The 25,246-nt window shown below is 54.8% G+C and overlaps 1 protein-coding gene across 3 annotated transcripts in view; it reads right to left on the bottom strand.

Annotated features, from left to right (window-relative positions):
- HDAC7 (histone deacetylase 7) overlaps positions 1 to 25,246 on the bottom strand; it is a 114,416-nt gene that overhangs the window by 45,625 nt on the left and 43,545 nt on the right. The window contains exon 1 of one of the 3 annotated variants that reach the window (XM_059719244.1): positions 18,773 to 18,894. The exons of 1 other annotated variant lie outside the window; for it this stretch is intronic. The gene's annotated coding sequence lies outside the window, so the exon portion shown is untranslated. Of the gene's footprint in view, positions 1 to 16,636; positions 17,320 to 18,772; positions 18,895 to 25,246 lie in introns of those variants that run through there. One more of the 3 variants, XM_059719245.1, reaches the window with a different exon arrangement.

Genomic DNA, 25,246 nt, shown 5'->3' with positions numbered 1-25,246 from the left:
AGCTGGACATTGAGATGCCTGAAGTGGCCACGCACTGCTCAGCTCGCTCGTCAGAGAGGATGCTAGTTGCGGTTCCTCACTGACCACTGGGGGATTGTGGTCACAGTTTATCGTGCGACAATGAGCACAGTGAAGGTCATGGAAATAAAGCAGCAGAGGTGAGAGACGAACCGCTCATGTCATGGAATTTTCCCCTCGGCCCCAAGGACACGGTGATGAATCAGAGAACAGGAGGGCTGGAAGGGACCTTGGGAGATCACATCGAGTCCAACCCCCTGCTTCAAGCAGGACCAGCCCCAACTACATCAGCCCAGTCACGGCTTCAACTTAAAAACCTCCAAGGATGGAGACTCCACCGCCTCTCTGGGTAGCCTGTTGCAGTGCTTCACCACCCTCCTAGTAAGAAAGTTTTTCCTAATATCCAACCTCGATTTCTCTTGCTGCAACTTGAGCCCATTGCTCCTTGGGCCGTCATCTGCCACCACTGAGAACAGTCCAGCTCCATCCTCTTTGCAACCGCCCTTCAAGGAGTTGACAGCTGCTATTAAATCCCTCCTCGGTCTTCTCTTCTCCAAATGAAATAAGCCCATTTCCCTCAGCCTCTCCTCATTAGTCATGTGTCCCAGCCCCGTATTCATTACCGATTCTCCAATCTGTCCACATCCTTTCTGTAGTGGGGGGCTCAAAACTGGACATCGGACTCCAGATGTGGCCACCCCAGTGCTGAATAGAGCGGGGGGGGGGAAAAAAAAGCACTGCCTCTGTCTGCTGGCAACACTCCTACCAGTGCAGCCAGGATGCCCTTAGCTGCCTTCACAAGGGCAGTGTTGGCTCATATCCAGCTTATTGTCCACTGTCATCCCCGGGTCTTTCTCTGCAGAGCCAGTCGGTCCCCAGCCTGAGGGAGTTAGGGTCAGGATACCCGATACCCAGCTGCAAATGCAAACACCGTGCCCTGTGTGGATGCCCCGGGATGAGTGTTATCAAGTCTCAGTACATCGAGCTGCCTACTCAGAGAAAATGTGAGTGCAGCCACTGCAGAAAACATTACACAAAAGAGCTTTACCCACTGCTAAAAGGGCAATGCCTGGGCTAGACGCACAGGCACAAAACCCAACTCCCTGGGTATCTGACACCTTTTTGCCCCATGACAAGGGCACACCAGGCAGCTTTGACACAGGGGCTGCTCCAAACCCCATGATCACCTGTACGCATTGACCCGGCCAGCACCAGCCAATACAAATTCCCACTTTTCTGCCTATTTTAGCACATTTCTGAGCTGCGAAGCTGCCACCTTCTTTGATGCCCCTGAAAGGTGCTGGAAGAGACTTTAAGCCCCTGAACGGGCTCCTTACAAAGGCAGCTGCATCCGAAACGCAGCTGTCAAGGCACATCATTGCATGACTGACAGTCCCATGTGCGTCTCAGGGATACTGAGGCATCAGAAAAGGAAGGCACCTGCTAGGAAGCTGTTGGCAGACCAGCTACAGAGCTCAACTCTCCTGCTGCGGACCCTGTGCGCCCGCCATGCACCAAGCACTGCTGTAGGATAGGGGCAAGTGAGGGAAGGCCCCGTTCCCACCCTGGGGCAGCAGGGACCACCCAGGATGGGGGCTGGAGAGGGACACCACATGCATCAAGCTTCTCTTGGCATCTTCAAGAAGCACCACCTACAAGACTTCATCTTTAAAAGGAAGGGATGAATGGCAGAGCCACAGCTCCCTGTGCCACCCTGTATCCCAGGGGCACGGCCCGTGCCAACAGCTGCGCGCAGTGTTTAATGTTGAAGCTGCGTCCATGACCACGGTGGTCTCCGGGCAAGCACACAGCAGGAGGTGGGCAGCAGCATGGAGGAGTTTGCCCCTCACCTGAGACCCCTGCGCTCTGCCTGTCCTCGCCCCCATGGTTCACCTCTGCTCCAGGGCAGTATGCTGGCTGCTATTCTGCACAATAAAATGTTCCACGGAGAAATGAGATGCCCGAGTTTCCTTTCTGGGCTCTCCTGGGCATTGGAGACCGTCCTCCTCCTGTCTCTGTGCTGACCAGCTCCCCAATGCAGCTCCCACAGCCGGCAGGGGTTTGCAAATGCACTGAGTCTGGCTTAGGTCCAAAAAGACTATCTCTAACTGGGTAAATGCCCAGAAACTTAGGATCACGCAGGTCCAAGACCGACAGGCAATCAGACACTGGAGGAGGACCAGGGGAAGGGCAGCCCAGACATGTTCCCAACAGCCTCGTAGTCCGATTGCTTGCCCAGACAGCAGGAGACGTGGGTTTTAGGACCCCCACCCAGAGGGGTTTCGACCTCCATCTCCTGCTTCCCAGCAGAGAACTGCAGCTATTTAAAAGGATGATGCTCATCGAAGACGGCAGCTTTTTTAAAGGGGGAAGCAGCGGCATTGCCTGCTGACAGGCCGGGCCTGCATCTCAGCCTCCGCGAGTTGCACGCCAACCTCCTCGCAGCCGGTGCTGGACCGCAGCGGTCCTGGCACTCCATGCAGCTCCCTGCCACCATCTGGGCTCCACTGAGGAAGAGCTGATGTTTTTCACAGGCTGTAATCCAAACTCGGGTGTTGGGTTTACAGACCACGTATCAGCGTCTCGCCACCAGCCTGACCTTGAGGAAGGGGTCTCTCCCATGCCCAGAGCCAACAGCCTTCTGCCTGTCTGGGGCTCCGTGCACCTGGCGCCGCACGCTGGAGGACATGCCACGTCCTGGGCATGTTCCCGCTTGCCACGGAAGGTCAGATCAGCACGGGCCAGCATCCTTTCTCAGGAGCGACCAGCTCTCTCCAGTTTCTCAGAGCCAAGGCAAAAAGCCTTGCAAAGCTTCACTGGAAAAAAAACCACAACAAAACCCTGCAGGTCTGATGAAGGGGTTAGGCTCCTGGACATGAGCTTGGAAGAAAAGCTTTTCCTTCCCAGGCAAGGAGCTGAGACCAGAGGCTGGGAGCAGTGCGCCATGCTCCCTGGGCAAAGCGCCCCGGAGCTGACCTGCTCCCATCCACCCCTACCTGCTCCGGGCAGGCACCGAGTGCCCAGTGGGTATGCAACATGGCATGGAGTTGGTAGAGGCCCGCCTGGGTTCACAGGGACCTTGACGAAGCGTGAACACCCCTCCCTTCTCCCTGGGGCGAGAGAACCAGGAAACACCGAGTTCAGAGCTCATGCTATTGCTACCAGCAAAGAGGCAAACCACAGGCATCTGACAACCAGGAAATGCTGCTCAGGTGCTGCAGCCGGCGTGCCAGCTCTGTCATCGGGCAGAACCGGGCTAGTGATCAGCAGGTTTGGGGCAGAACAGCGCCATCCCCTCACCCGCACGGCTGGAGATCAGTGGGTCTCTCGCTGACCCCTGAGTCAGCAGCCACAGGTGCCAGGGAGTTGCGAACAGACCTGGGTGCCCACCTGGCTCTGGGAGGGGCCGAGGTACTAAAGAGATGGCCAGACCCACCCCCTGGGCATTATGTGGCTACGATCTGTCATGTCCAGGCCCCATTCCCATCTCCAATAAAAAAGAGATCTCATGACCCTCTCCCTACAATTATGGGACCGGCCAGGGTGGGGCTTTGGGAGCCTGGGCTCTAGCAAGGGTCCTACCCAGCTCTCTCCCCCTTCCAGCATCCGCTCTGTGGCACGGGAGACTGGGCAAGGTGGACCTTGGGTCTGACTCAGTCCATGGCCGTTCTTAAGGGCTGGGGATGCGGAAGGGATCGCGACGGATTGCACGAGAAGGCTGCCGGCACAATAAAAACCAGCCCCCAGGGTTGCAGCCAGAGCCGCAGCTGGGGAAGCTTAGGCGCAGAGCTCGCTGGTTGTGCCCCGGAGCGGCCAAACTGGCTCACCGGGAGATCTGCCTAGGGGAGGGTGCTGGCAGGAAGGATGAAACAAAACGGCACCGGGATTTTCAATGGCCTCAGCTGCAGGCAGGGGATCCCAGGCCGAGACACTGCTTTCCCTTCCGCTTGCGCTCCGTGGCCCCCAAGACACGCATGCTCCGGTGCCGCCTGCTGCTTGCACCCCCCCCCCACGGGGCTCAGAGCAAAACCCTCACATGGACAGAGAGGAAGTGGAGCTCTCTTGGTGTTCCCTTTGTCTTCTTCATTGCCATAGAGATCTCCTCCCCTCCTTCCTCTTTGCAAACAGGGACCTTCCAGGACAAAAGGCCCCCACCCAACAGGCCCCCACCATGGGGCCTTGCCCACCCCAGCTCCCAAAATAGCAGCTCACGCCGGGGAGCTGAAATAACTGCCTTGCTTCTGCAACAGGAAGGAAAGCCGCAAGTGCTGAGCGACAAGATCCACGCCGACCAGCCCAGCTCAAAGCCTGTCGCCCAGTGTGCAGGGTACGGGGGAAGCACTGTACACTCGGCCCAGGTGCGAGCGTGCAATGCCTTGCCTGCTCCGTGATGCCACCAAGGAGCAAGGCAAGTCTCGCTTGTGTTCAAGGCCATGTAAGTGTGCAGCGCGCAGCAGCTAGTGCCCTGTGCATGCACCCCCAGGCTTAGCATGTTAACACCCTCTGCAGAGATGCCTACTGGCAGCAGCCTTGGCATTTGGATGAAGGGTCCTGCCTTATCACTGCAGGCTAAGAGCATCCATCCGTTGTCCCATCCAGCTCCAAAACCCCCAGGAAAGGAGCTGCAGCAGAAATTGCACCAGAAGCCTGCTCCCGGGGCTGCCCTTGGGAGTCGATTTGAAAACCGAGCCCTTCCTGACCCTCTGCCCAGCCCTTGGGAAGCCTGGCTTCGGGGCATGCCATCTCAGAGTGCCAAGCACAGGTTTGCTCCTTTGAGCATCCAGCAAAAACTCAGAGCTACCAGACCAGGCCTGTGTTTTCAGAACCGAATCCTTTCCCCTGGCTCAGCCCCAAATGCAGCAGCCAGCATTTTTTGTTCTTGAAAGCACAAGAGCTCTCGAACGCCTGGCTCCGAGTGGGCCAAAAATGCCAGGGGAGGTACACGCCAGCACGGAGCCATGCGGGCACTGTTGTTGCGATGATGGCAAGAGGGGAGCCGAACAAGGCGCAAAAATCAAAATCCAAAGCTCAAACTTTAGAGGGGAAACCCAACTCCTGCTGGCATGCGTGAGCGACCCTATGGCACGTGCCATCGCTCCACATACCTGTATGCACCCACGGGGCAAGGATTTTGGACCTGAGCCTCTCTCCCCCGTCCTGTGCATGCATCACTGAATGCCATCAGTTAGAGTGGATGCGGCTAGCTGGGAAGCAAAGCTGGGACAGGGAAGGAAAGCCCTAGCTGCTGCCCATTTGAAACAGCCCTTGCAACAAGGCATATATAAAATCCTAGGAAAATTGTGCAGGAAGGGACCTCGCATGGTCATCTAGCCCAGCCCCTTGCTCAAAGCAGGATCACCCCCAATTAAACCATCTCCACCAAGCATCTGTCTAACCGGCTCTTGAAAACTTCCAAGGCTGGACATTTCTCCCCCCCACACACACACCTCTCCAGGCAGCCTGAGCACCCTCATAATCGGACGGTTGCTCATCTCCAATCTCAATTCCGCTTGCTAAAGCTTGAAGCTTTTTCCCCTGGACCTGTCCCCTATAACCACAAAAAAAAAAAAGCCCATCTCCATCTGTGCCACTGCTCTTCAGACTCTGATGAACTCCCTCCAGTCCTCTCTTCACCAGACTCAATAACCTCAGCTCTTCCAGGCTGTTCTTGCACATCAGTCCTACACCGACTAACGCACAGCTGTCTCTGCTGTGCAGAGCCTATTCTCCGGCCCATACGTTTCTGCTCTGGCCACGCCGCGTGTCTATCCCATCATTGCTCCAGCAGCCTGGCTGCATCCGACCAGCTTCACAGGCTTTCTCCTCTGTTCAGCGCTGGGGAGGCCACATCTGGAGTCTTGTGTCCAGTTTTGCAGAAAGGATGGGGACACATTGGGGAGAGTCCAGCAGAGGACAACGAAAATGGTTGGGGGGCTGAGGGACAGGATTTAGGAGAGGCTGAGGGAACTGGGCTTATTTAGTCTGCAGAAGACAAGACAGAGGGGATTCAATAGCAGCCTTCAACTCCCTGCAGGGGGGTTGCAAAGAGGATGGAGCTGGACTGTTCTCAGTGGTGGCAGAGACAGCACAAGGAGCAATGAGCTCACGTTGCAGCAAGGGAAGTTGAGGTTGGATATTAGAAGGAACTTTCTCCCTAGGAGGGTAGTAAAGGACTGGAACAGGGTACCCAGAGAGGTGGTGGAGTCTCCATCCTTGGATGTTTTTAAGGTGAAGCCTTGGCTAGGATGATATAGTTGGGGCTGGTTCTGCTTGGACTAGATGGGACCTCCCGAGGTCCCTTCCAACCCTCACGTTCACCAATTCTATGGCATGGGTCAGAAGCAACAGGCCACACTATACCGGGTCACCCCGTCCCTACCTATGGACTTGCTTGACACCCCAGGCCACGTGCCAGGCTCAGTGGCTTTCTGCCCAAAGGCTGCTGCGCGAGGCAGACATGCAAAAGGATTCTGCTTGGAACAGAGTGGCCTTTGCTTGTTGTTCCCCCTGCTTAAGTCTTGAACTCATGACTGTTGGGTAACGTGGCTTGCTCAACTCACCAGGGAGCTAAGAATAGATGCTGTGTATGAAATGAAACCTGCCAGGGTTGGCAGCTATTTCAGGCAAGCCTAGTGCGGGGGGGGGAGAGGGGGCCCAAGAGTGACATAACAGGACATGCCGAGAAAATAGCAGGCAATGTTTCCTGCCTCACTCAGGAGGCGTGGAGGGATTCGGGCACCGTACAACCACGCTGCTGCCATCGCAGGTGCAGTGTTGATGTGCATTCAGTCCTCTCTATGGGGAAACCAGGAGGCCTGGATTGGATGCAGGGGAATGGCAGGGAAAGACGCGGCACAGAACGGAGCGATCAGTCCTGCACGTGCAACCCCCTCCGCTCTGCACCCCGAAACGCGCCATGAGCGCTTCCCTCCCTTCCTCCCTGCAGCGCAATGGAGAGCAGCGGAGCCCGCGGACACAGCCGCGCTGGAAAGCTTTGCGGCTGGGAGAGCCCTGGCCGTGCCGGTGGCCAGACGCCAAACGTATTGCTCACAGCTGCAGAGAAGCCCGTCCCACTGCCAGTTCAAGCCCTGCCCTTCCAGACCCAACCCAGAGCCGCCTGCTTCATGCCCAGCCACGGAGCCCCCTCCCCTCTCCTTGCCACCTGTCCAGCCCCCACCTCCCTGCTGCTGGCACCAGCGCCAGCACTGCCTTGGGAGGACGTGGCATGAACTCCCCAAGGAGGAAATCCTCCACGGGGGTAGGGCAGGGGGGAGGGGGAGAAGCAAGAAGGGAAGGAGGAAAGGGTGGGGAGAGAAAAGAAAAGAGTCAATTAAAAACACAGCTGTTGACTCAAACAGAACATGCACTTCTTTCCCTGAGACGCATTTAGTTAAAGCTGATTGGGACATTAGTAAATCTACAGCGACTAATTATAGGACTAAACGGTCCTATAATCCACGAAAATTAGCTAAGCCGTATTTTTAAAAGTTATATACACATTTGTGTGTGTATAGCATACATGCACACATGTGCTTGTGTGTGTGTACATATTACACACATGTATAGTGTGTGTATATATTTTATGTGTGTATATAAATAAAAATAAGTGTCTATGTTCATATACATGTACATATACACAGGTATGTATATCCAATATAGTATATATGTACACGCATGTGTGTACGTATACACATTATTAGATATGCATACATATATATGTATATGTACACATACATATATACACACGTTTGTGCGTACATATACACATTATACACATACAAAATATACATATATACACTCCCACTGCCCAGCTTTCAGTGTGCGTATATCTAATATATAATGTGTACATATGCACATACACGTGTGCACATATACACACTTATTTATTTTGATATATAATACATATGTGTATGTATACATACACCTGCATGTACACACACACACACCAAGCGGCCCATGTTTTCTGCCCAAGCTCAAAGAAAGTGTCAAACCACAGAGCAGGTGGAAGTCCCTGCCCGAACACCTGGAAGCTGAGCTTGCAGAGGTGCTAAACCAGCTCTCGATAGCAATAAGGTCTTCTACAAGTGCAAACCTGACCACTCTGAAACAACCACCCCTCACTCAGAGCTGAGAAGCCAAGGAAAGCTGGATGTGTTGGAAAACATCTTCCCTTCCCCCAGACTACGCATAAAAGCTAGGTGCAAATATGGGATTTATCCATTTTAGCATCCTGAAGTCTGGGATGGCCAGAAGCAAATCTCTCCCTTCCGCTAGCTACCTATACTTCTTTGCATTAAATATTTAAAATGCAAACCATGCTTCTAAGCTTGCCCTCCCTAGCCAGCACATTTAAGGTACTTTAAACTAATGCTAAGCAAATTCTAAAGTGACAGGTTTTGTGCATTTTGCACTGAATTCCACCCAAAAACAGGTTTTGCACACCTCATAAGAACAAACTGGCATTTAGTAAGCAGGAAATTGTGAGCGATATGCATCTCACCTAAAGAGAAAAAGTCACCGATCTGAAGAAGTGTGCATCCAGCTATGTATCTGCCTATAGAAACAAGCACCAAGATGTAACGCATCCTGTTTTTAGCAAGAAACCTCATGTCACCCAATAAGAACCAACCTCTGGGACGAGAAAATTAAAAATGTTTTAAACAGAAAGAAATCAATGGTGTCCTATTTAAGACACCAAGAGCAATCGACTTCCAGCCGCGGAGGCAGTGGACTGGGCAGAAGGGTAGGGATCCAGCTGGGATTTACTACATTATATATAATAATCTATATTATGTGTTCTCCATGGGGATCATTTCAAAATAAAGCTGGGTGCGAGTGCAATTGCTGAGCAGCTGCTCTGCTCTCGCCTCCCCATGGTGATGCTCCTATGCGCATGCTTGGGGAACATCTGCACCCAAAGGGGTGTTGGACAGGTCAACTTGGACACCAGAAACGCTGTGACGGTGGCGGAGCCCGAACCTGCCCCAGACCACGAGCAAGTGCTTTGACGCGTAGCCGGTGCAGCCTCATGCTGTGACCTACCCGAGCTAGCACCTGAACAGCAGAGCCAGGCACAAGCATCCGACGGCCGTGCAAACCCCTGGCACGAGTGCCTTCCTGAAATTATTGCAACTCACAGCTAAAAGGACCAGAGCTGCCTTGGAGGGGGATGGAGACCTCTCCTTCTGCATCCCTGCCAGTTATCTGGCCTGGAGTGGCCCGGGCTGCCTCCTGCTTTGAGAGAGGGAAGACTCACCATATCTCTTGCCTATGGGATCCCCAAGGAAATGTGGCTTTGTGGTGCCTTTCCCACATCCAAGAACTTAAACGCCACAGAGATACTGGATCTCATCTCAGTGGCACAGAGAGGTATTAATGACACCGCAAATAAGCTAAATGCAAGCACAACGGAGCGGGGAAAGAATACTTCTCCTCCCCTCCGGTTAACGTGTCCAGGGCAGGGTTTCCACCTTCAGCAGAAGCACCAGGAGTTGGCTTCAGCCAAAGCTGGGGTTACGGAGTGGGGTGGACCAGTGCTCTTGCTGGGGCTAAAACCTAGATGGTTGTTGAATCTCTGCTCAGGTTCAGACCAATGCTGCATTTGTGGTCAGGAAGGGATTTTAAGCCCATGGGCAAACCGGCACAGACTGGGGGAAGGCGGGGAGTTGCCTTCCCCTAAAGCATCCTCTTCTTTGGATCTCTCAAGCATAAATTTTGAGAGATCCACCCAGTAGCAGGACAACGACCCCATCTGTCCCCCTGCTTGATCTGCAGCACATCAGGTTGCGCGACGTGGTTGATTGTGCCATTTTGGCAGGACTGTGTGGAGGGGCCGATCCCATCTCGGGGAGCAGGGTGGACTAAATGCGACCTTCAGAGGTCTCTTCCAGCCCCACTTCTCTGCAATTCTCTGACAGATGTCTCCTGCCCAGCCTCCAGCCAGTTGTATGGTGGGTCACTCCAGCCCACTTTGCAGCTATAAGCAAAATTGCAGGCAATGTGGCCAGTAACACACACTTTAGAGAAGCTGATCAAGCCTCAGAGGGCCTGCAGCACTGCGGAAAGGAATAAGGAATCCAACAGCAATGGGTCCCTCCATTGTCAAGTGAAGTCTAGCAAGGAGAAGGGTCAGGGAAAGACAGTTAGACTTTCCTCTGTAATTATAACACATTTAGAGCACGGCAGGAGAGCCACGAGACCACGTGGCTCAAAATTCACTTGGAAGAGACCCATACCCAACTGCATGCACAACTAGGAAGGACCTGGATCACAAGGAGTTAGCCACTGCCCCTTCAACGAGTCAGAGGCAGGGCCTCAAGCCACCGGGTTACAGACCTTCAAGTCCACCAGCCAAGACAACAGACCTGAGCGGCGCACACCGCAGAGCAGCTCTTGACTGTACAATCAAGACCAAACAGGATGGCAAGGGCTGGAGGTCGGATGCATCTGCTCTCCGCCTTCGCAGAAGCAGGGATGGGACATTGCTTTGCTCAAGATGAACTCCTCTTGGCTACAGCCATGACATGGGGGCTCCAGCCCATTCCTCTGGAGAGCCACAGCCCCACTGTTGAGGCTCAACAGACAGGCACCCTGTCCTTACACACCCCAAGCAGAGACATCCAGATCTGCCACAGGCACGATGAGATGAACACATGGCTGTGTAGATCCAGGACTGATCTACAGACAGCCTAGGGCGACATCTGATCAAGAAGCAGCCTCCATCGGACATATGCCCACCCTAGAAGACCTCTGCAGGTTTACTGTATTACTCTACATCATTCATTATGGCAGTCAGGTCAGACCAGGCCAGGTCTGCTACCGTTATGAGAGTAGACAGTGCTACCGGCAGCTGTCAACACCGAGAGCTGGGCAGCGGGAGATAGCCCAGCAACATTTATGGTGCCAACGGCTTTGGGTGGAGGAGCAATTTAGAGTGGGGTACTAGTCCTTATCCAAATGCCACCAAGAGGATGGCAAAGGTCCAAACCCTTGCTCAAGGCAAGAACTGGAGATGGGAAGTTGCAAGGCGCTTGGAGGATGGATGCCGCCTTTTGCACGAAGGCAACAAAGCACCTTCCTTCTCATGCCATCATTTCCTTTCCCCGTACGGGTCCCCCACCGAACAAACACATCTCAGTGATGGGGTTAAGTCTACATCGTTCCATCTTTCACAGCAATCGGACTCGCTGCAACCCTGGACAGCAGTTATTTATGGAGGGGAGGATCTCTTCCTTGCCATTTTCTCTATAAATTGAGATTGTGGGAGTCTCCAAAAGATGTTCTTCTGTCTTCACTGAAGGAAGCAGGGAACCAGGTTCCAAGAGAGGTCATGATGCATCTGCCTCCCCACGGCAGGAGACAACACAGGTCTCTTCTAGTCCTTTGCCGTTTTCCCAAACCAGCTGCCATATCCTGTTGTCTTCTGTAGGAGAGAGCCCAACCGCCATGCTACGCTCCTCCGCACCACCCAAGACTCTCCGACACTCCTTGGAGCAAGAATCCCAGCTTTTCCAGGTACAGGCTGGAGGTCTCTTCTGCTAGGACCAATGTGGAGTGACAAATATTTTTAAAGAGGACATTATAACCGAGTGTAGCCTGTAGCATCAATCCTGGTCAGGATAGCAGCCGCTCTCAAAGCTGTCCCTCACTCCTACTGTTTTATCTCAGGCTGAAAAGAAACCTTCTCTTGTTAAGAGACAGCAAACCCTACCACCACTTATTCCAAAACCTATCCAGATCTTCCATCCAGAAAAACAGCTGGAAGACTAAGACATGAACCAGAATGAAGGGAAAAGGAAAAACTGGACATGCAATCTAGTGTCTACAGCCACCTGTAGCCCCCAGTACTTTGGACTACTCTACAACAACACAAAACAGGAATGAAGACATACAGGTTTAGGGCGCACACTGCCAATTTTCAATTAAATGACAAGAGCCATCTGGTAGCAAGTTTAATGTCTTGTTCATCATTCATGTCGAGAGACAGAAAAAAAAAATCATGCAAAAAACAAAAGCCCTTGCAATTTTAAGCTCTGTTTTACCATAATCAGCTATTCATGTTGGAATTATTCCCAATGTACATGTTTTAACCAAGGCAATTCAGAAACAAGATGACACTTGGAAGAAACGGGAATGAATCAAGGTATGGGAAATAGGAAGACCAGGTTTTTTGGGTAAATGTAAAAATCTTATATTAGACCAGTTAAATAGTTGGAAAAAAAAAAATGTTCTTTGCAAGCGTTCGGGAACAAATGCCCTTCTCCAGGTACAGGGAGCTTTCCAGCAGACTCTCCCTATGCCTGGAGCAGGGTGTTTGTGCCCAAAGAACAAATCTGTCCAACTATTGAATTGGCCTAATAAAAGATATCACATTGACCCAAAGAACCTGTTCTGCCTGTGTCCTTCGACCGACACGAGTACAACCAGCACCCCTGAAGGTATAGGAAATGCACTTAAGAGCACGTGAAGACTGTTCACTCTGATCTGTAGAGACACAAGGCCGGGGGGAAGCTGAAAAATAAAGGCACTTAAGCCGATCCATGCGCTGTAGGAGGCGCACGGGGTTTGTACTTGGATGCCAGAGCTGCGATTGTGGCTGTGCATTGCTACAGGGGGGTTGCGCAGAGGATGGAGCTGGACTGTTCTTGGTGGGGGCAGATGACAGGACAAGGAGCAAATAGGCTCCAGTTGCAGCAAGAGAGGTTTAGGTTGGATATTAGGAAAAACTCTCTCACTAGGAGGGCGGTGAAGCAGCAGGTTACCTAGAGAGGTGTTGGCATCTCCATCCTTGGCCCGGCTCGACAAAACCTCGGCTAGGATGATCTAGGTGGGGCTGGTCCTGCTTTGCGCAGGGAGCTGGACTAGATGCAACGCCCTGAGGTCCCTTCCCACCCTCATTTTCTATGATTCGACAAGGGTAGAGCAAAGTTCATCTAGAAACCCCATCCGCGCAGTCCCACTCCTTTAGAGGCTCCGATTTCTTTCCAGTGTAAAATTCATTCCAGGTTTTTAGACTAATTGCAGCGCCCCGATGGCATTTCTACTCCTGAAGAGCTGTCTTAGCCTTACCAGATCTTGTCTAGAAGCATCGGGAGCGAGCTCCCCCGCCCCTCAAGGAACCGGGTTGATACCAAGAAAGCAACGCCTGCGCAGAAGAGGGCAGAAAACTACCCCAGTTTCACTAAGCTGGGTTTCACTCTGCTCCATTTCCCTGGCTCAGAAAAAGATATTTAAAACCAAGCAACAGCTCGATTTGCTGGACCAGCCCTCCTGGAGACCCTCCAGAGGGACGGGTACCACTTTCTACTCGCAGAACCAGAGAAGCAACTATCCCAGGAGATCGGACTCGAAGCAGCTGGGAGACGAGAAGGACAAGGCGTCCGGCACAGATTCCAAAAACTTATTCCCATGGCAAAGAGCCCACGAGAAAGCCCGTGGGCCCCATCGCAGACAAGCAATTTCAGGACAGGGGACCCGGATCCGTCAGGTCAGCAGGACCGGGGCTGTTTTTGGAAAGATCCAGCAAAAACCAGCAGAGCTGGTTACAACCAAGCGGTGCTGGATGGCCCCATGTTTTGAAGCCAACCTTGCATCAGCCCCCCCATAAAGCAGCTTTAAGAGGCTGGTGCCCCCAAACATGTCTTTCTCCTTATGCAATTCTCTCGCAAGCCAGCACCGGCTCTGCCCTAGCCTCGCAGCGCACGAGGAGCTGCTCCCATGCCGAACCACAATGGGAACGACGTCCAGCCGAACCATCGGGCCCCCTGGATATTTATCCCCTTTCTAAACATTGTCAATGCAGCCTTCCAGCTGCCGAGATGCCCTCTCAAATTCCAGCCCAGCCCCCACATGCTGGCTTCCCTTTCCTCTCCCAGCCCCCCCCCCTCGTCTCCTCTCCCTAACCTTTGTTTCTTTGCTTCAAAAGTCTTCCAGGCCAAGTCTCGATTACCATGCCCTGCCAGATCTGAACAGCAGTGTTTCACCCCTCCGGCCTACTGACAGCAAGTCAGATGCTTTGTCTTGCCCTTAAAACGTTTCACAATATCTCCGTACTAGCCTGGGCGACAACCGAGTTGGAAGAAGGGGGGTGGCTCTTATTTTAGCCAGTGAATCGGAGCCAGGGAGACGAAGGGCACTTGACATTTTAAACTCCAAAGTTGGATGCACGAGGCAGTCGCTGTGATGACCTGCATCGAGCAAAGAAAGTCTTCACTTCTTTTCTGGGGGGGAACAGCACCAAGGGGAAAAAAAAAAGCCACCCCCCCCCACTGCTGGAAAAAATACACAACACAAAGAGAATTCAACCCCCCCGCCCAGGGAACATGAGACTATTATTGCTGCATTGCAAGGACAGACAGGGCCCCAAGCAAGATGGGGACCTGCTGTGAACGGTCTAGATCAGCAGCTCTCAACTTTTCTCAGCTTGGAAGACACCAGCTCTTTAGTTTTCACTCGTGTTTTAAGTGCAGAAAATGAGCAGAGCAATTCCTCTCCCTGGTAGAGAATCACTGGCTGAGACAAAGGAGGGAAAACAGGTTGCAAATAAATGCTAGCATCTGCCCTGCTCCGGACCAGGCAAGGATTCACAGCAGACCCAAGGGGCCGGGGCACCTCAGGCTGTCCCTATCCTCACCCTGCTTATGAGCCACCCAGCCCGTCTGCAGATAACCCTGTTTGGGAGGATGTTACACTTTGTCCCCAGCGTGCCTGCGGAGGAAATGCTAAGGTGACAACATGCAGGACCACGGCTCAGTTCCCTTCCTGCAGCAGCACGACGGGGACGGCACAGCGACTGCTGTGACGGGATGCACAGGTTGCAGTCTGGCTCGCTTACGGGCTCATTTCTCTGCTGCACCATCTGATAGCGATAACCGGAGCAGAAGCTGCCTCTAGCCTCGTCCCACCACGGCCCCAGAGGTCTGTGGTCCATCACTCCCATCCCACATGTGGCTGGGAATGCCCCCAAAGTCAAGCAACCACAAAGCACCTGGGCTCCAACTATTCATAACGCAGAGTGAAGCAGGCACCCCGCCAGCTGCATCTGCTGTAGCCAAACCTGCACCCCATTTCTTGCATCCCCTGGCAAGCAGGAGCCCCAGGCACTTCCAGGCTCCCAGCACCCCTTCAGCATGGGGTTTGCACCCTGCAGCAAATGTGGGGGACCAGCCCTATGAACACAGCAAGTTCTCAGAGGCAAGAAACAGTGGGGCAAACTCCCCCAGCCCCTGCCCCAGCACCATGTTTCTTTGGGGGGTCCCCTGCAGTGGAAGATCATCACCTTTATCTATGCGCCCGAAGATGGCCAACAAGGCTGAGCCGGGAACCAACAGACTCTGAGGTTCTCGTTCTAGCCTGTTCTCTGCCAAAAAGCAGCTTCATTGATCTCATTTGCTTACCACCGTTTGGGTTGGGGGGGCGTTTTGGCTTGAGCGCTCTTTGGGGAAAGCACTGGCATCGTCTATAGGTTATGCAGCTCCATAAGGCCCGAATCCAGCCCGTCTGCAAGGGCTACCATCACACCAATGAGCGGAATATAAACTCTGAAGTTCATTCACCGCCATAGGGGACATTGGGGGGCTTGGATGCTAAGGCATACAGTTGGAAGCCCAGGGGGTCTCACGTTCAAGGGCACAGCATCTGTAAACTCTCCTAATACCTTAGCACAAAAACAAGGTCACAAGGAGGAAGGAAATACAAGAGATATTCGCAGACCCTGCATGTAGCTCAAGTCCTGATGGTCCCCCTGGGCTGGGTACAGCCTTGGGAGCTTGCTTCTGGCTTGGCTCTCCACGGGCATGCCGGGGACAGCTTGCAAGTTTGGGCGGAGGTGGGGAGGAAACAACAGAGAGCTACCCAAATTGCTTCTTCCCCCAAAAATCAACATTAGGGCCACCTAGGGAGCCCACGAGGCCCAACCTGTGGTCCTGGATACAACAAATTTGTGTTCCAGCTACAGCATATTGTCCTAGGACAGGACTGAGACACCGAGTCGCCCCATCTCCACCGACCACACCTCTCCAGGGAGCAAAACTAAAAAATGCAGAACTGAGCCGTGTCGGCTGGTGGCTTTCTGTTGTCTTTTGAAGCTCAAAGGGATTGAAAGGCTGAGGCAGGGCCAGCCAGCTGCAACAAGGCCTTTCAGAGTCTGCCAGGCGGTGAAAGACTGCCCGCAGGACTGACTCACCTGCCCCCCGCAGCTACAGCTGCAGCGGCACATGAGGAGGGGGTGAAGGAGCCGAAAAGAGAGATCAGAGTTTGGCTGGAGGATTTGTCCGTGCTGGGAAGAACGGCGGGTAACAAGCCAGATGAGAAAAATATAAACCTCAGAGTACGGGGCAAAAACAAAAAAAAAGTTAGGGACTGCAGGGTTTATATAGGAGAGACCTCCAAGAGACCACGCAAGCTGGCTCTGCCTTCCCGAGAGAGGCACTGGCAGGAGATCCGGTTCAATCTGAGCCGCGGTACAACTGCAGATCTGCAGCAGACCAGAGGAGATGCGGGGGTGTGAACAGCAACCTGGGTCACAGCTTAAGCCCGCTTCCCTTTCCCAGCATAGCCGTGGATGGAGCAGAGCAAGCGAGCAGGCAAATGCATGCAAACCGAGCGTGGGCAAACTCACGTGATAAAAACCCCAAGCTGGCAATTCTGGGGATTTTCACCAAAGCCCTGGCTACTCATCTTGCTATCACAGGGGACTCTCCATCTTCACTTGAAAAGGATTTCCTAGCCCTCCTGGAGGCAGAGCTCAAAAGCCAGACCCCAAAGGGCTCTGGGTTCAACAGGCAGAGACGAGCTCAGCTCCAAACATCTTCCGCACACCCTCTCTTGCAGACTGCTCCAGGCTGACACCACAGACTGCGTCACATCCTCCAGCGAGTCACCCTGCACAGCCCACCCCCTGGGTGTGGAAATCGCACCAACTTACCTCAAGCCAACTCGCCGCTAGAAAATTGGCATCTCTGAAGACACCTGACTCGGGAGGCTCCGTCGGAGACCAGGCAAAGCTCCCAACTGGGGTTTTATCCCCATTAAGCAGGGGAATGAGGGCCAATACTCTGAGCACTGAGACCCATACTCCAGCCACAATGCACACCAGCGTTTTTAAGTACCGCAAAGGGCAAAAAGCAAACCCAGGCCTGCCACGTCAAGCAGAGAAGGCTGCACACCAGCATCAAAATCATGTAGCACTTGTGTCTCAGCGGCACCGGGGGGCTCTGAACAGACGAGGAGCTCTCTGTGCTGGGAGCTGCACATACGCCAAGCCAGTCCCTGCCCTTCCAACCCAATTCAGACAAGCCGCAACAAGCCGGGGGTGCCCAGCTATTACGAGAGCGCGTGCTTCTGCATATATCTGGCCTCTCCACGTCCCAGAAAAGCAAGGGACGGGGTATGCAGATGGGCTTGGGCAGTTTGGAAGACTGAGGCTTTCCAGATAAACGCGCATGATACTAATGAGTGCAGGAATCTCTGCCGTTAAGGGCCAGATTGGAGGGGGGCAGGGGATAAAAAAAACAATCCCGAACTCGTTTGACATGCAAACAAGTGAAGAGCTGTTTTGTTTTTTAGCTCCCTCCTGCTTCCTGCTCGCAGGCACCTGGGCAGCAAGGGCTGAAATCCTAGGAGGGGCTTAGCCCAAACCAGGAAGTCCTTAGAGAGCTCCCAAGAAAGTTTACTGCTCTGCACAGATCTAGGCAGAAGCATCCCACCCTTGTCTTTGCAACCGCGAGGCCCACCCCTTCCTGCCCGGGGCCAGAAATGAAGCAAGGAGCTTGTAAAGCAGGAAAGCACCAAAGAAAACGGCAATCTGCCGGCACCAGATCCAGCTGGTGCAACCCCACGGGCCCAGGACGTCCACCTTGTACCCGCATTACGGCCGCAGGTTACACCGGGAAGGCTCGACAGCTCTGCTGAGAAGCGCGGAGGAGAAGCACGCTGCCCACCCCCAAGCTCTCCGCAAAGAGCCCTGAACAGCTTGGAAAAGCGGTGCCTGGTCTCCGTTTCTCCCGGGCTCCACGCGCTGGCCCTTGAGCACGTAGGACGAGGGCAGATTGCAATCCTCCGACACGCTGGTGGCCAGGTGGGAGGTTTCAATCAGCCTTCGGCGGATGCTCGCTCCGTCCCTTGTCAGGCCCCGACTCTTGGCTTCAAGCTGGGCGATGCCGCCGTGCACGCCAGGCTGCCCGGCTCCATTCCCTCGCATACATTCGTGCCCTACACACACGCACACTCAGCCGCGCCAGGGCCCACTGCAGAAACGGCCCCTGCTCCATCCTCGGGCACAGACCGTCCCGATGCAAAGGCCATGCCACCCTGGGAGCGGGTGGAAGCGTTGCTCTCCTGCAACGGTGGCATCGTCACCGAGCGCCCTCGGGATGCACTGGAGCGTGCAGCCGCGTTCCTGCTCCCCCGATCCTAATCCAGCCCCGCGCCGAGGTCACGACCGCCTGAGAGGTCTGCAAGCCTGGGCAGGTCAAAGCCCAACCTGGTGCCCAGACTGAGAGGCTGAGAAGGCCCCGATGAGAGGCCAGATGCCGGGCAGGTGCCTGCAAGCACCATGGGCGAGCAACCAGGCCAGGGGCGAGCGGGGCGGCAGGGGCAGGAGGAGGAGGAGGAGGAGGGGGTTGGAGGGGAAGGAGCTGGAGGAGAGGGAAGCCCCGGCGCTGCCTCCTGTGTGGAGGGGGGAGAACAGCCATTCCCCTTCCTCCTCCTCCTCCCACCCCAGCCGGGAAGGAGCTGCCCTCCGGCCCGCGCTCACCTGCGCTGCCCACGGCCGGGCTCCCGCTCCCGCCGGCGTCTCCTCCGCGCGCGCCAGCCGGGGCGGCCGTGCGGTGCGGGGCGCGGCGCGGCGGGCCGGGCGCGGAGCCGGGGGGTGCCGGTGCCCGCGCCCGCTCCCGCTCCCGGCTCCACCTGCCCGCGCGCTACCAGCCGGGGGCGGAGCCGGCCCCGCCCACCCCGCGTCGGCCGCGCCGCGCCGCGCCCCCATTGGCCCCCGCGCAGCCAATGGGGCTGCCGCTTCGCGCGCCCGGGCGGGGCAGCTCCCTCCTCCGGGGTCGCCACCCACGGACACGCCCCCCGCGGCCCCGCCCCCGGGCGTCAATCGCCCCGCCCCCCCGGCATCAATTTTTTCCACCCCCGGGCATCAATCACTTCCGCCCCTGGGCATCAATCACTCCCGCCCTTGGGTATTAATCACCCCCACTCCTGGGCACCAATCACTTCCACCCTTGGGCATTAATCGCCCCCGCCCCGTGCATCAATCGTCCCCACCCCTGGACACCAATCACTTCCACCCTTGGGCATCAATCACTCCCACCCTTGGGCATTAATCACCCCCACTCCTGGGCATCAATCACTTCCACCCTTGGGCATTAGTCGCCCCCACCCCTGGGCATCAATCACCCCCGCCCCCGGGCATCAATCACTTCCACCCTTGGGCATTAATTGCCCCTACCCCGGGCATCAATCACCCCCACCCCTGGGCACCAATCACTCCCACCCTTGGGCATCAATCACCCCCACCCCCGGGCATCAATCACCCCCACCCCCGGGCATCAATCGCCCCCACCCCTGGGCACCAATCACGTCCACCCTTGGGCATCAATCACTCCCACCCTTGGGCATTAATCACCCCCACTCCTGGGCATCAATCACCCCCGCCCCCGGGCATCAATGACTTCCCACCCCTGGGCATCTATCGCCCCCACCCTTGGGCATTAATCGCCCCCACCCTAGGCATCAATTGCCCCCTCCCGTGGGCATCAATCACTTCCACCCTTGGGCATTAATCGCCCTCACCCTGGGCATCAATTGCCCCCTCTCCAGGGCATCAATTACTTCCACCCTTGGGCATTAATCAACCCCACTCCTGGACATCAATCATTTCCGCCCCCAGGCATCAATGGCTTCCCGCCCCTGGACATCAATCACCCCTGCCCCAGGGCATTACCCCCCGCCCCTGGGCATGAATCGCCCCGGGGAAAGCAGGGGGCCCGCAGCTGCAGCTGCAGAGGGGGTTCACGTGCGCTGCAGCGAGGCCAGGTGGAGGAAACCTGGGAGGGGAGAGGGCTGCCTGGGGCGTAAAAAGCTTGAGGGAAGACGGGGCCCTCAAAGAGCCGCCCCGAGCCCCGGCATAAAAAAAAGACGCTCACGTTTATCAGTGCAAAGTCAGGCTCCCGATCTTTCAGGGGCACGGGATTTTTTTTCGTTCTCAGGGGTGGCGATGCTGAGTTTGTGCGGTAGAAACGGCGCCCGGAGCAGCCGCCAAGCAGAGCGGTCCACCCGGCCCCTCACAGCTCCAGGGAGCGAGGAAATCCACCCCTGCCTGGGACTCCCTTGCCCCTAGCCTCCCACACTCAGCCTTGGGCACACTGCCTGGGTGAGGGCATGGGGGAGCCTCTCCTGCAATAATAGGATGCTAAAGCTGTGATCGCGCAGGCTGTCGGCCACCCGGCTGGTCTTCCACTAACTTCCAGCACGGCATACTTTCTGACGGGTAGCACGGCACTTATTAACCAGATGGAGATAAAAGCAAAATACATCTCGTCCCAAATCCCGGAGCTTTTCACCCGTTTTTGGGCTGGGGTGTGCAGGAACTGCCAGGGTCAGGTTGGTGAGAGGCAGGAACTTAAGAAACCGGCCTGTTGCAGCAACAACGGCTCGGCGAGGGGGTTTGCCGTTACTGCAGCATTTTTATCTCGTTTTCCAAACTGCCTCCCCGAGCCCTCCCGCTCAGGCTGGCGGGCTTGGGGAGCTCAGCGCACAAACCGGAGTGACAGCCACAGAGCTTATAAAGGCTTGAAAATTGCAATGTTGATGCCGTCTTTTAAAGCGGGCGGCTGTCTGAACACTGCTCTGCCGCAGCTCGGATGTCAGGAGCAAGAAGACGCAAGGACAGTTTGGCTCTTGGATGTGCAGACATCTCCCTGCGCTCCCTATCACGAGCCCATTTCCACACCCACAGCGGGTGACAAAGCTGCTCCTACTTGGTCATCAGATATTTCTGAGTTGGTCACAGGGGAGTTGTACAACCGATTTCACTCATGCAGGATCAGGCCTTGTGTGAGGGGCGTGGGAGACTGGCACGGGAAGGATGAAACTTCCCCTGGCAGATTGCTGCCACTTCCTGTGAACGGCCCTTCTCCGTCTCGGTAACCGCGGACAGTCCGAGCGGTCACATCCTTGACGTTTGACGCATCCTATTTTGAAAGACAAGGGCGGCTACAGAGCGGGAGGCAAGTCAGAGCTGGAGCAGTAGGGGAGCTTGCCCCATTGACTGCTGTGTACTTGCTGAATGGAGTAAGTGTGGGGTTTGTACATCTAAGAATACGAATGAAAGACAGGGAGGCTCCCAGAGAGCCCTGGACAACAACTGCCCTGCTTTTTAGGCTGCCACGCACCAGCTTCCTTGGCAAGGGTCAGATCATAGCATCATAAAACATGAAGGTTGAACGGGACCTCAGGACATCACATCTAGTCCAACCCCCTGCTCCAAGCAGGACCAGCCCCAGCTATAGCATCCCGCCCAGGGATCTGTCTAGCTGGGTCTTAGACACCTCCAAGGATGGCGAGTCCACCGCCTCTCTGGGGAGTCTGTTCCCGTGCTTTATTGGCCTCCTGGTGAGACAGTTTTTCCTGACATCTGACCTCAACTTCCCTTTCTGCAACTTGAGCCCATTGCTCCTTGTTCTGTCATCTGCCAGCACTGAGGACAGTCCCACTCCATCCTCTTTAGAGCCCTGCTGCAAGTAGTGGAAGTCTGCTATTACATCAGAGTCATAGAAAACGAGGGTGGGACGGGAGCTCAGGAGGTCACATCGAGTCCAACCCCTGCTCCGAGCAGGACCAGCCCCAGCTACTTCATCCCAGCCGAGGCTTTGTCGAGCCAGATCTTAAAAACCTCCGAGAATGGAGATGCCACCACCTCTCTGGGTAGCCCGTTCTAGCGCTTCACCACCCTCCTAGTGAGAAAGTTTTTCTTAATTTCCAGCCTCAGCTTCCCTTGCTTAACCTTGTTCTGTCATCTACTCCTTGAGGACAGTCCAGCTCCATCCTCTTTGCAACCCCCCTGCAGGGAGTTGAAGGCTGCTATTCAATCCCCCCTCAGTCTTCTCTTTTCCAAACTAAATAAACCCAGCTCCCTCAGCCTCTCCTCATCAGTCCCATGCCTCAGCCCCTGGACCATTTTCGCTGCCCTCCACTGGACTCTCTCTAACGTGTCCACATCCTTTCTGTACACCCCAAACTGGACACACGACTCCACATCCGGAACCAAAGAAAGAGGAAGAATCACTTCTCTCAATCTGCCCGGTGGACTTGCATACGTCCAGATACAGTTTGCAATTAAGAAAGTCTGTAAATTAGCAAATCGGGAATGGAGGCCACAGCCTCGAGAGCTGCTGTTTCCACATATGCAGTAACACCAACATAAAAAGAAACGCTGGGGTATTAACACAGCCATTTCGGGGCTAGTGTCTATATAATACACGAGTAACCCAGGTGCATCATTCCTGGGTGATCTTATTGGGGCAAAAGAATAAGACGCTGATAAGAGAGCAGTGGTAGCACCTCCCTAATTCTGGCTGCACCAAACTCTCCTGTTAAGAGCCAATATTTCAGGGTGCTTTAAAATCCAAGTGCATGTTCTGATCACCTTTAGCACAGGCAGACTTCGCAGAGACCCTGCGTAGGGTTATGGGATTGGTACAAATTCAGAGATATTTGGCTGAGGGGGCTGGGGGCAGAGACATGGGGCTAGAAACACAGACCCGTCCCCCCTTTTTCCTCTCACTGTTGGATTGCAGCACGGATCTGCCGCAGACTCACCTTGCCTGGTCAGACTGGCACTCGGCTCCCAGAGCATTTTAAAGATGTTTTTTAGAAGACCCATAAAATATGCACACATCGGAGTGAGACAGCTGAGCAGCTGCATATGCACCCCCAGCACCACCGCTGGGACAGTTTGATAGTCAGGGCTGTATCCGGGGGTACGGAGCCTGATTGAGTGCTGCAGAACTGGGTGTATATAAGAAGCAGGAGCTCTCACAGAGATAATAGAGCCTTGCCCACAAAAAATGACCTCTCTCCTGCCCGTAACCCACTGAACTCCAGCGGTGGCTGCTACCAGAGAGACGGAGCTGGGTGAGATTGCAGCCAACAAGAGGAAGGAGGGACCCATTGTTAAGACACCAGCCAACAACTCAGGATGCCTGGGTTTAATTTTCTGCTCTGCCACAAACTCTTTGAAGATCTTTGGCCAGTCACCGGAGGCCCAGACCCAGGGAAAAAAAGGACTTGGGTGGAATTTAAGTGCGGACATCCAAAGCCATGATCCTCAAAAGGTTCCTGCCTTGCCCTGGAGATGCCCAGCATCTGGAGGCCCCTCCAGCCTACCCCTAGGACTTGAAGTCCTACATCTGCATGTAGCCAAAAGCACCTTGGTGCAGCTCTCACACCCACGACCCTTGTGGGTCTGCAGCTGAGGCAGTCCTTGCTGGTCCAGGTGAAGTGTTGGCTCTAGCAGGCCTTTGAGAACATGCCAACTGCACGGGGCACCATGCAATGGGCAGTAGATGCCACCCCCGTCAGCTAAGACAAAGCCAGGACTCATAGCTCCTTTTATACCATAGGATGCAAGAGACCGAGAGATAATTCCCCCTTCTGCCTAAGGGGCTTTGAACCTGCGTTTCCCACCACGATGCTGTGCCACTGAGCTGCAGTTTATTCAGAGGTAGGGGAAACACTCCCCCCCCCCTTTTTTTTTTGAGGCTATTCCCACTTTGCGCAGGAGGAAAGAGACTCAGTAGGACAGAGAGAGATGGTCACAGCAAGCCTGACTGTAGGCACTATTAATAATAATGACCCATATGTGAGGCAGAGGCAGAGCTAGCCACCACACCGGAAGGAGAAATCTCCTCCTTGCACTGAGCCAGAACTCCCCGCTTTTTTCCCCTCTCGAGCAAAGCGTCACCAGGCCTCACTGGCATGTATTTAAAGGGATCTGTGCTGTAGGCCAACAGCTGCATTTCCAGGAAATCCAAGCCGGGGTTTCTCTGGCCACCCCATCGCACTTCTCCTTTCCTAAGAAAACCCGTTCGGATGATAGAGCAAATGCACCTGCCTCACTGCTGAGTGGTGTTGGCTAACGCAGCTCTGGCGCTGCAATATCCTTCATCCCTGCCAGCTGGCCTTCCCATCAAGGGAGGACCATGGTTTTGCCTTTACTGACAGTTACTCTTTTTCGTTCTTCCTGTGTCAGAGCGGAACAGGGCAAGCTACATACCGAAGCACGTATGTGCATACGCACACGTGCAGCCTCAAACCTGGCTAGACAAAGCCTTGGCTGGGATGATGTAGTCGGGGCTGGTCCTGCTTGGAGCAGGGGGTTGGACTCGATGTCAGCTCCTGAGCTCCCTTCCAGCCCTCAATGTCTATGTTTCTATAAAATGCCATTCTCCAAGCTGCTATTTCCAGCGCCCGCTGGTACTTCTACCTCCAAGCCAACTCGGAGAAGCTCCATGTGGATGTTAGTCACTGCAGCAAACCTGCTCTCTCCCTCTCCCCACCGGTCTCCTGAAGATATATCTACCCAGCTCACTTCTTCCTCTTCCACGCTGGGGCAGGGGTCACCGGCGGAGGGGTGCTGGGTAGCGGGAGTCCACATCATTGCCCTGTAGCAAGGAGGACCGGTTTGGAGTTTGCTAATTTACATGTTACGAGGCCCGTGCATCAATCAATTTGCCGATTTGCAGTCTAGCATCAGACCTGCATCTCCTTGAGGACCCATAAAAATGCCCCAGAAGCAGTTGGTATAGAGGCTCATACCCTATTGAGCACCCTGCAACAGCTCAGCTGGCAGACAAAGCTGCTGGCCGGGGAGAAAGTCAGCACAAGATGCAGGAGGGTGGTGGGAGGTGAAAATCCACGCTGGGAAGAGGGGTGATCCCGGCTAGTGCAAACGGAGGCAGGGGAGCGCAGAGACAAGGCTAGGGCATTGGATTGAGAAGCCGCCGAGTCCTTCCCATCATGTGCAGATCGCGGGGGAACCCTGCTATCCGCCAGGAGCCTGGGGAGAGCAAGCGGGCCCACCTGCCCGGCCTCTCCGACAGCCCTCCAGCTCCAGGCAGCAGAGCCGAGTGCTTTGCATTTCTAATCAGACGCCAGCCAGGGGAATGCACGGAGGAGCCCGGTCTGCCCGGCTCTGTTAGGGCCTAAACAACAGGAAAATTGCCAT

Source organism: Alligator mississippiensis, chromosome 15, assembly GCF_030867095.1.
Source record: "Alligator mississippiensis isolate rAllMis1 chromosome 15, rAllMis1, whole genome shotgun sequence".
NCBI classification, from domain to species: domain Eukaryota; kingdom Metazoa; phylum Chordata; order Crocodylia; family Alligatoridae; genus Alligator; species Alligator mississippiensis.
The sequence above is the reverse complement of the archived record's forward strand: the minus strand, read 5'-3'. Positions and strand labels throughout refer to the sequence as shown.